General features: G+C 49.5%; 1 long non-coding RNA gene across 1 annotated transcript; it reads left to right on the top strand.

Moving 5' to 3' along the window:
- Window positions 1-109: 109 nt before the first annotated feature.
- Window positions 110-6,322, top strand: LOC115637480. The gene is made up of 2 exons (XR_003997275.1): window positions 110-198; window positions 4,321-6,322. It is a non-coding gene; the product is annotated as an uncharacterized LOC115637480 (long non-coding RNA).
- Window positions 6,323-8,912: the final 2,590 nt, after the last annotated feature.

Below are 8,912 nucleotides of genomic sequence, written 5' to 3'. Positions count from 1 at the left end.
GCGCCGAAGGGAACTGATGCGCATGCCCAACCGTCGCCCGCTGTCGTCCGTGCGCACGCGCAACCTTCAGCCCGCGAAGACGCGCGCGCGAGACTCTCGTTGCGCACGCGTCGCGCTTATAGGCGCCTTATTAAGTCACAGCTCCGCCGAAACAAAGTACCAAGGGAACTCAATGCGGCTGCGCAGCCCGCTAACAGGGTACACTGCGCGTGCGCAACCAACGCCTTGAGCAGAGAACAAAGCGTCGGCCACACCTCAGTGCGCATGCGTATTGTATTCTCTCTCCGCCTCCATGGCCGAAAACTCAAGGCGTAGCGTGGTGGCCTCAGTGCGCATGTGCGCACCATCCTTCTCCTTCCCCCAGCCCTATGGCGTGTGCTCGCGAGTCACTGCGCGATCTCCGAACATGCTGCCGTGCGCATGCCCGGAGTCCTGGGGCACGTGGTCGGGAGACGAGGAGCCAGGGCGGGGACTGGGGTGCGGGGGCGGGGACGAGGCATGAGATGAGCCAATGGGAAATAAACAGCCCCGCAGACACTCCTGGAGCCCCAGGCAGGGGAGGGGCAGCGCCTAGAGCCCGGGGACGGGGGTTGTGGGGGCACAGGGACTGTGAGCATGGGGCTCTTGTGGGCACAGGGATTGTGGGTATGAGGGGTGTTATGGGGATACTGGGGTGGGAGGTATGAGGGGTGTATGGGGACATTGGGGTGGTGGGTATTGGGGTGTTATGGGGATACTAGGGTGGGAGGTATGAGGGATGTTATGGGGACATTGGGGCGGTGGGTATTGGGGGGTTATGGGGATACTGGGGTGGGAGGTATGAGGGGTGTTATGGAGACATTGGGGTGGCGCACATGGGGGTGTTGTAGGGGCACAGGGATTGCAGGTATGGGGGTATTATGGGGACATTGAGGTGGTGGATGTGGGGGTTATGGGGACACAGGTTGCAGGTATGGGGGTGTGTTCTGGGGACTTTGGGGTTGTGGGTCTGGGAGGTGTTCTGGGAACACAGCGAGCAGAATGTACGATGAGACAGGAGTGTGAAGGCTAGACAACACACACAGGCTATGACAGGATTTCTCAAACGGGTCGCCGTTTGTGCAGGGAAAGCCCCTGGCGGGCCAGACCGGTGTGTTTACCTGCCCCGTCCGCAGGTCCGGCCGATCGTGGCTCCCACTGGCCATGGATCGCTGCTCTGGGCCAATGGGAGTTGCTGGAAGCGGCGCCCAGTACGTCCCTCAGCCTGCGCTGCTTCCAGCAGCTCCCATTGGCCCGGAGCAGCGATCCGCCGCCAGTGGCAGCCGCGATCGGCTGGACCTGCGGACGGGGCAGGTAAACACATCAGCCCAGCCCGCCAGGGGCTTTCCCTAAAGAGGTGGTGACCCCTGTTGGAGAAACCCTGGGCTATGACATTTACAGCAAACCACCCAAAGAAAAGAAAACCACAGCTGGAGGGCTGGTGATCTAGTCCTGAATTTGTGCTGTCCTGCCTAAGCACTTGCAACACATACTGAGCCGGATGTTGCCTTCTAAGGACAATATGGTAGGTACAAATATGACCTCTTGGCACTCTTGCCAGAAGGCACTGCAGTGGCTTGTGTTCTCGTAGATTCCAGGTGGTGGAGTAATGTCGTTTTGGAAGCAGATCTAAGATTCTTGGAAGAGACGTTGTTAGAGGTTGATCCAGTCCCAATAGAGTCCAGCTACAAAGGCTTTGCAGAGCACCATAGTGAGCTGTTGGAGATGAGCTGATTTTGAATGCAAGGGAGGAAGAAGAGATACTACAGGAAGCAGATGAATCTGTTCGGAGTTTATAAATCCCACGCATAAGGTGGTGATGACAGGAGGCCCAAGGCTGAGCTAACACGGAAAGAACTCTTTCCCTGCAAATCCTCATGAAATCCAGTAATGTTGGTGAGTTTGACAGCTTGAGTCTGGAGTGACTCAGGAGTGTTAGTTCCAACCTCAGGGGAAGGAGCAGGGCATACACCCCAAATTGGTTGTGAGTTCTAAACTGAGATTTCACCAACTATGTAGCAAGTGTGAACTCCACAGGCACTACAGTAGCCTTAACATGGAGTCACAGACAGTCCCATGAGGTACTCCAGTCTATCTTGCCACCCTCATACTCTTGCCTTTGTGATAGATGGTCCCTTACACCAAAAATCACAACAATATTCAGGTTACTCCCAGTCTCAAAGGACCAGTCACTTACTCCAGCTCTTTTAGACCTTCACCAAAGACAATGCTTCTAGCCAATCCTATAATAAACCAACTGAAGATTTATTAACTAAGAAAAAGAAATGAGGGAGTTATTTACAAGATTAAAGCAAGTAAACATACACAAATGAGTCTTAAATTCCAAAGGGTAACAGAAGCTGCTGTGATATGCAAGCTCTATAAATCCTTTTTAGCTAACCTAGGCTAAGCATCAGGGGTCATTTTAGGGGAGGGAAGGTTGTCTGGTTAAGGCTCTGTGCTGGGACACAGGAGATCTGGCTTCAGTTCCTGGCTCTGCCACAGACTCGGCAAGTCACTTAATCACTCTCAGTTCTCCATCTGTAAAATGGGGATAATACTTCCCTTCTCTCACCCTTTGTCTCGTCTTTTGAGTTTGCTCTTTGGGGATGAGATGCTCTCTTACTATGTACAGCGCCTAGCAAAATAGGGCCCCAATCTTAGTTGGGGCCTCTGTGTTTACTGAAATACAAATTAATAATCATTAATCCTTGGTTGTTTAACTGGCTGCACCATCCGTCCATACCCGAGGCAAAGCTACAGGGTGGATATGCTTTTGCTCTGGATGGAATTGGGAAGTCAGTCAATTCCAGTGCCGAGTGTGTGGTCCTCCGTGCGCTTCCTGCCCTCTGTCCCGTTCTACAGGGGTGTAATAAGGAAGCAGAGGACTGCCTGGGTGGATGTGCTGGCTTCTGTGCTATCACAGTTATCCCCTGAAATTGGGATGACAACTCTGGGTTCAACATACTAGCTATTGCATACTTCACAAATGGATGTGTGCCACAGAGACGCCCATCTGCAGCTTGGGATGGGGTGGGATTTCGTGCTGGTTTAGAGAATAGAAGAACTCTTGTTCCAGCTTTTGTCAGTGTCATTCCTCCTGCAGCTGCCCGCTTTAGCTAAGCAGCAGTGGCAGTTTTAGGGGGCTCTTCTTGAGAGGGGGCCTGGAAGGGGAGTCCTGAGTCTTTCTCTCCTTTGCAACCCTCTCTTAATCTTTTCTGCTAAAAAAAGGAAGTTTTGGTTCATGGGCTCAGATCAAAGAGATCATCATCGTTCATTAGTATTACAGGTTAATATCAGCTTCTATGTCTGTAGCCCCTTTGGTCTCAGAGACCGCACCCTGTGTATTGACTGCTGTGCTCTGCTGCCCTCTGGTGGTGAGTGTGGGGTATTTGACATAGACCAACACGTGGTGTGCACTCTGCACACAGTGGGTAGGTCTACACTGCAATTCAAAATTGGTGCCTGGCCTGTGCCGGCTGACTTGGGATCCTCTGGCTAAGGGACTGTTTAACTGTGGTGTAGACATTCGGGCTTGGGCTGGAGCCTAGGCTCTGGTACCCTGCAAGATGGGAGGTGCAGCCCAAGCCTGAACATGTATGCCACAATTAAACATCCCCTTAACCTGAGCCCCATGAGCCCGAGTCACCTGGCACAGGCCAGCTGTGGTGCCTAATTGCAGTGTAAACATACCCAAATAGGCAAAGATGAGACAACAGGAACTTTGGAGAGGAAAAATAATCCAATTTTCAGAATAGAACCAAGCATATCAAAACACCAGTTCATACTGCATGTAAGCCCTCTTCAGAACTTTCCATGTCTACAGTGCCTTCCGTCCAAGGCCTTCATAGAGTGAAATATACCCCATGTGCAGGGGCTTGGCACAAGGTCTATACACCACTGAATCCCTCAAATTAGGACATACATGGGTCTTAAGTGGTGCATAGACCTCCTGCTTGCCCTCTGGAGCGCTTTACGAACACGATTGCGGCCCTGCAACACCCTCCCATTATCTAAATGTCACACCCAGACAGTGCGCCCACTTGATGTTGTGCCCAGGACAACAATCCCACATGACACCAGGAAAGGAAAGCAAGTGGCATGCTTTAAGTCGCACTGTTTTACAGGAAAGAATCCTGTGGCACCTTATAGACTAACAGACGTTTTGGAGCATGAGCATGTTTTACAGGAGTGTGAGTACAGGTGTGTGTGCGCGTGTGTGCGTGCGTTTTGGCCAGTTACAGTCACGTGGCCAGGACTGAAACTGTCATGCAGCTCACAGGTTTCTCTTCCTTGTTCTAGATGGAGTCCAGCCAGAAGTGGAGTCATAGCTGTAAGAACGGGCAGGGTCTTGCTGAACCCCGGCTCTGAGTCAGCTGTATCCGGTGTTCCACCCCTTCTACAAGGAAGCAGATCAATGGGTCATTCATACCTTTCACTGGAGCTACCTGGAGCCCGGCCAGATGAATCAGTCTACTCAACCTGTTCTCCCTTCTGTGTGCCTGTTGTTCACTTCTGCCCATGCTCTCGGGCCTTATTCCAATTCCTTTCTACCTCCCTGCTCTCATCCTGTTAGGATGAAGCTTGAGAACTATTTCCATTCCCAGAATACATAGTACGTTGTTTTTGTTGGGTATTTGTCTGGCATTGGGAACTGACATCATAATAAGTCACCAATGGCAGTAAGGTATGTAAACACCCCAGGTCTGGCTCCACTCATCTCACTGGAGTAACCCCCTGTGGAATTCCAACAAGATACAATAGAATAACGGAGATCAGGATCTGGGGCCTGATCTGAAGCCCAATGTAGTCAGCTGGAGTCATTGATGTCAGTGGGCTTTGGATCAGGCCTCAGTCCCCTGATCTTACCCTTTTACTCCAGCCATCTAAGCTTTCTCTTTGAATCAGTGCTTTGGTAAATGCCAAGGGCAGAAGTGAGACTGTTCGGCTTTCTCAGAGTTATTATTTCAGGCTGCCTGTAGACTCATGCTTGGTTACATTTGTCTTGTCTTCAAGGTTTCCTTTGCAACTATAAGGGCTGGACACATTTTTTAAAAATGAAAACTGGGATTCAGGAGCACAATTGTGCATAAGAGGTGGATTTCCATGGCAAACTCCACAGCTGTGGGATACATGAGGGCCAGTGTTATGACCCCTTGTGCCACCCCAAATCATGTATCCCCTCTAATGTATCTCTACAGTTCTTTTCATGAACCGAAAGAAGCAGCATGACAAGTCTATTTGCCCTCTTTGTATCCTGCTCTTTCCAGTGCTCTTCACCTTCCGTAATTACTAGCTGCTGGCTTCTAGCACAAATCAAACTTCTCCGCTCGGTGAACAACACAACCGTGCCTTTTTCCAGGGTTTATGGTAACTTGTTTTTCCTTCTTCCTGGCACAAGTCCCTCAGAGCAGTGACTACTATGTTATCCATGGTTTCTGTCTTGCAGTTGTTTTGTGTTGTCCAACATGTGGTTTCATGTTTTTATCACAAGATACGGAACTGACAGTCTCTTCCTGACCTGCCCTACATTTCAGATGCAACTCTGACAGGTACCGATGCCTCAGAAATAATTTAGAGCAGCAGGTAAAGATCAATATATATTTGATTCAAAAAGAGTAGGGAATGCCTAGCCCACCTGTCCTATGGAATCTCTTCTGAAATGAACATGGGATCTCAGAGAACATTATGTAGGACACGTGCTGTGAGATGGGCCAGGAATGAGATAACTTGAATCGATACTGAAGGATGTAGTGTTCTAAACAGTCTTTAAGGTATTGGCACTTGGCCTTTATGAATTGACTTAGTATGTAAACCGTCCATCAAGAACATAACTTCCTGTTATCTAGTAAGATCTGCCAAGATCCCTAATCACTGAACAGAATGGAATTAAATACACAACTTGTATTGTAAGAAAGTGCATGATCTCTGCTGCTTTTCATGATATGCCAAAGCATGACTCTTAAGTGTGGTCCCTTCCTGCGTGGAACGTGGCTGCTGAGTAAAATTGCACAGTAACATCACTCAACAGTTTAGTACAGGAAGTGAGGACGAGCAGCATCTTCCATTGGAACTGCAAGGAGGATTTAGAGAGGCAGAATGTAATTACTTAAATTGGAATTTGGCCAGGAACTTGGACCCTGTGTTTTCAGAGCCAGAGGTCCTGAACTCTCCTGCAGTCAACTTGCAGTCCTGCGCAGTGAAAGTATGTGGGTTACTAGACAACTGTGGAATCATTTAAATGGTCTTGCTGCTGCCTGTGCTGTCCCTGTTGTGTAGATAATAAACGAGACTTTGTTCCCAGGGACAGTCATCCTGATGCCTTACTCCAGCATCACTAAACTTACATACTAAAATGCTTGCCCTTTGCCCGTTGTTCATAATAGCCCAAATACATCCCTAGAGCTACCCATGAAATGCCACCTTGGTGGAGAGGCATAACTGTCTCTGAGCTATGAAGGAGAAATGGGGTGGCACACAGTGGGATGAGTTAGTGTGGGATTAATGTGATTTCATTATAGAGGAGAAGGGAGCTAGAGAGCCAGAAATCTCTCCACTGTACTCAGGTTGCAGAGGGTGGGGATTTTCCAGCCTCACTCATTGCTTTTCCCAGGGAAGGATAGTCCCTCTCCTCCTACAAAGGCCTTTCTCCTCTCTAAATAACCATACAACTTGTTACAAGAGCTTTATCTTTCCTGAAAATACGCCCTCCAAAAGGGCTTGCTTCCTTGCATATTGCTCTAGTCCAGGGGTTCTCAAACGGGGGGTCAGGACCTTCAGGGGGTCGCAAGGTTATTACATGGGGGGTCGTGAGCTGTCAGCCTCCACCCCAAATCCTGCTTGCCTCCAGCATATATAAATGGCAGTAAATATAAAAAATTGTTTTAAATGTATGAGGGGGGTTGCATTCAGAGGCTTGCTATGTGAAAAGAGGTCACCAGGACAAAAGTTTGAGAATCACTTCTAGTCAAACACTAGATCCCTTTACACCCAGTTCTTGTTCTGCTTCTTGTCCTCTCCCAGCAAAACTGAATCCTTGGGCTGATCTCCCAGCTCTCTGTCACCCCTGCACACGGTATTATAGACAGAGGGTTAGGGTGACCTACTTCTGGCACCTGAACCTGAAATCATTCCCCTCTCATCTGTGGCCAGTGCCGATGGCAGAGTTTCAGCAGTGGCTGCTGAGTCATGACATTCGCTTCACCCTGCTCGGTGTCTTCCATGGCATGAGCTAGGCTTATCATGTCATTCTCAGCGTTTAAACTTCACCTGAGAAGGCCCCATTTTATGCCTGTTAGTTTGTTCTCATGGGCAGGAATGCAGCAGTTCTCACCTGGTGAGTTACCTGCATTTGATGGTAAAGATTTCAGGGTTTGTGGCATCTGAGGTGGGGCAATTCTTCCCAAGTGATCTACCTTTTATACAGATAACCTCACCTGCAGGGAATGTCTAACAACTGCATCCTTGGACAGTGGCAACCTTCAACCTTGGCTACATTTTGGGCATAAATGCCCATCCATCCTGCATCTTTTATTATTTTACATAGTGCCACAGGTATGTATGGTGCTTTACAGGGGAACAGAAAGACAAAGTATCTGCCCCAAGGGGACTACAATCTAAGGGATTTATCATCATCAGCTGGGGAGGCAGGACATCAGGATCCTATTCTACAGTGCCAATGACTTGATACATGCTATCGGAGAAGTCACTTCCATCTTCTGTACAATGGAGTTCATATTTACCCGCCTTTATGAAAAGCGTTGAGATCTGTGGGTACAAAATGCTATGCAAGTGCAGACTATTATTATTACTTGCACAAGAGAAATCTCACTGTGTATGGCTGAGGGCTGCAGAATCAAGATTAAAAGATGCTTCCTGGAAAGTTGTGATGCATGTTAGGATATAGATATTCAGGCCTGTCTGCAAAGACCTTTGCTTTACAACCAGCATTTACCTCTTGCTTTCCTTGGGAAATAACATCTATGCAACACCCAGGGCTTTTTGTTCACTGTCTGCACTCTCAGTGTCTGTCTATCAATATTGCAACAAATCCATGGTCAGCTAGGAACTTCCTGGCTGTCACTACAAATTTCACAGCAAGGAGGTATAGAACTTGGTCCCTTCTGTTTCCAAAACACAGGAGCCTAGCCCTGGAGTCTAGGGGAGAATCACCATTAGCAGTATAGGGCTTTTGATACCCAGCTGAGCAGTTCCAGCCCCTTCCAGCAGAGGGCAGGTACAGGTCCACCTGACCCTGACAAAGGGAAAGAAAATGGAAGTGGTGGGGGGAGGGGCAATGTGAGGCGCAGAGTAGGGAAAACCAAGATGTGTGTGTGGGGGGGGTATCTATACCAGGGATGTGGACCACACCACCACTATTGTTGGGGTGCAATGGGGCATTCCGATTGTGATTATGAAGTGGAAGGGACCATCCTGACGCTACGGAGGGGGAAAGGCACCTAGGCCAGGCCAATGATGTTTTGGGGGAAATGGGCCATTCCAATGATTATTTTATTTCTGGTGGGGGGCCTGGACCAAATCACTGCTGATTTGAGGGGGGGGCGAGAGACGTTAATTGGCCGGGAACTGGTTATTCCAAGGTGGGATGGGTTATGCCAATGCTATATTTAGGAGGGCTATACCAATGCTAGTTGGGGGGACATGAGCCGTACCATTGCTGATCGGGGGTAAGAGCGGCCACATCCTGCCGTTTTTTGGGGGGGGAAGGCCCCTACCAACGCTGATGGGAAGTGACTGACTAGGTCATTCCAATGCCAGGACTGGGGGGAGGGCGGGCCATACCAATGGCGGCTTTGGGGGGGTGGGCCGTACCAATGCTGACGAGGGAGTGTGCGCGGGCCGTGCCATCGTGCGGCGCTGCGCGGGGGGGCTGC

The sequence above is a fragment of the Gopherus evgoodei genome, chromosome 20 (assembly GCF_007399415.2).
Source record: "Gopherus evgoodei ecotype Sinaloan lineage chromosome 20, rGopEvg1_v1.p, whole genome shotgun sequence".
Classification (NCBI taxonomy): Eukaryota; Metazoa; Chordata; order Testudines; family Testudinidae; genus Gopherus; species Gopherus evgoodei.
Note: the sequence above shows the minus strand (reverse complement) of the source record. Positions and strands in the feature narration are given on the sequence as shown.